This window comes from Tachyglossus aculeatus, chromosome 8, assembly GCF_015852505.1.
Source record: "Tachyglossus aculeatus isolate mTacAcu1 chromosome 8, mTacAcu1.pri, whole genome shotgun sequence".
In the NCBI taxonomy this organism is placed as follows: Eukaryota; Metazoa; Chordata; class Mammalia; order Monotremata; family Tachyglossidae; genus Tachyglossus; species Tachyglossus aculeatus.
In genome coordinates, this window is record NC_052073.1 from 4,706,826 (window position 1) to 4,708,692 (window position 1,867).

General features: G+C 48.1%; 1 non-coding gene across 1 annotated transcript; it reads right to left on the reverse strand.

Annotated features, from left to right (window-relative positions):
• Nucleotides 1-1,395: 1,395 nt before the first annotated feature.
• LOC119931886 lies at nucleotides 1,396-1,533 on the reverse strand. The gene has a single exon (XR_005452190.1). It is a non-coding gene; the product is annotated as a small nucleolar RNA SNORA7 (small nucleolar RNA).
• Nucleotides 1,534-1,867: the final 334 nt, after the last annotated feature.

A 1,867-nucleotide genomic window follows, 5' to 3' on the forward strand; every position in this document is an offset into this window, starting at 1 on the left:
GGACACAGTCCCTGACCACATTATTATCATTGTTATTAATCGTATTTATTGAGAGCTTACTTGTGCAAAGTACTTGGGAGAGTACACTGTGACAACAGACACATTCCTGCCCACAACGAGCTCACAGTCTAGAGGGAGAGACGGACATTAATATAAAGAAATAAATAGATAAATCAATAAGATATATACAGATATATACCTATGTGCTGTGGGGAAGGGAGGGAGGATGAATAAGGGAGCAAGTATGAGGGGCGCAGAAGGGAGTGGGAGGAGAGGAGGGCTCAGTCAGGGAAGGCTTCCTGGAGATGTGCCTTCAATAGGCTTTGAAGTGGGGGAGAGCAATTCTATGTGTGACATGAAGGAGAAGGGTGTTTCAGGCCAGAGGTAGGTTGTGGGCCTGAGATCAGCAGCGAGATAGATGAGATGGAGGTACGGTGAGAAGGTCAGCACCAGAGGAATGAAGTGTGCGGGCTGGGTTGTAGCAGGAGAACAGCTAGCGAACCCCACATGGATCTCATGCTCTTAATCCCCATTTTTCAGATGAGGTAACTGAGGCCCAGAGGAGCGAAGTGACTTTCCCAAAACCACACAGCAGACAGGTGGTGGAGCTGGGATTAGAACCCACAACCTTCTGACTCTCAGGGCCGGGCTGTATTCATTAAGCCACGCTGCTTCAGAAAGACAGGGTGGGTGGTCAAATATGTGAAGCCAGCCCTGCCAGGTTCAGAAGCCAGGGCTTTGTGTTCCTTCTACCAACACTGCTACCTCACCTCAATCAATCTGTGATATTTATTGAGCATTTTACTACATGCAGAGCACTGTACTAACATTCTCTACCCAAATGCTAGATGGTCTACATGGAACTGAAACTTCCCCCTGCTGCTTGTATTCCAGATGCTTCCACTGCAGGGTTTTCTGGAGGAAAGGAGATGCAGAGGAGCCCGCTTACAAAGGATTATGTCTCAAGTTGGGCTAAGGCAGTTAACCCGTTGGATGAGCAGAGCACCCGGTCACGTTGGGCCGGAGCCAGTGACTTAGCTTCGCCAAATAATGAGTCAATCGTTTTTAATATTTATGAAGCGACCAGAATTCCCCCGTCTCTATTTTGTCAGGCCGATGTCTAAACGGGGACGTGGCGAGATAGATGTGATGGAGGTGCAGTGAGTGGGTTGGCTTCATCTTGTCTTACGCTGTCGAGTCGTCTCCTCAACACCATGGACGTATCTCTCCCAGAATATCCCGACTCCATCTGCAATCGTTCTGGGAGTGTATCCATAGAGTTTTCTTGGTAAAAATATGGAAGTGGTTTACCATTGCCTCCTTCCGTGCAATAAACGTGAACCTCCGCCCTCGATTCTCTCCTGTGCCGCTGCTGCCTAGCAGAGGGGAGTTTTGCCGTGTAGCAGATGACCTTCCACTCGCTAGCCACTTCCCAAGCTAGGAATGGAATGGGTAGACCTCTGCTTGACTCTCCCTCCTGTAGTCGAGACTGATAAAATACAGGAAACTCTCCATGTGCGACCCTGAGAGGAAAGATTGGCTTTAGATGAGTGAATTGTGCGGGCTGGGTTGTAGTAGGAGAGCAGCGAGGTGAGGTAGGAGGGGGAAAGGGGATTGAGATGAGGATGATGGAAGCTCTCATTGGGAGTGATGGAGGAGGTGCAGTCCTGAGATTCAAGATGTGAGAGACTGTGGTGATGAACAATTAATCAGTTGTATTCATTGAGTGCTTATTGTGTGCAGTGTACTGGACGAAGCACATGGGAGAGAATATAACAGAGCTGGTAGAAACGTTCTCTTCCTACAACATGCTTACAGTCTAGAGCGGGAGACAAACGCAAATATAAATAAATTAATGATATGTACA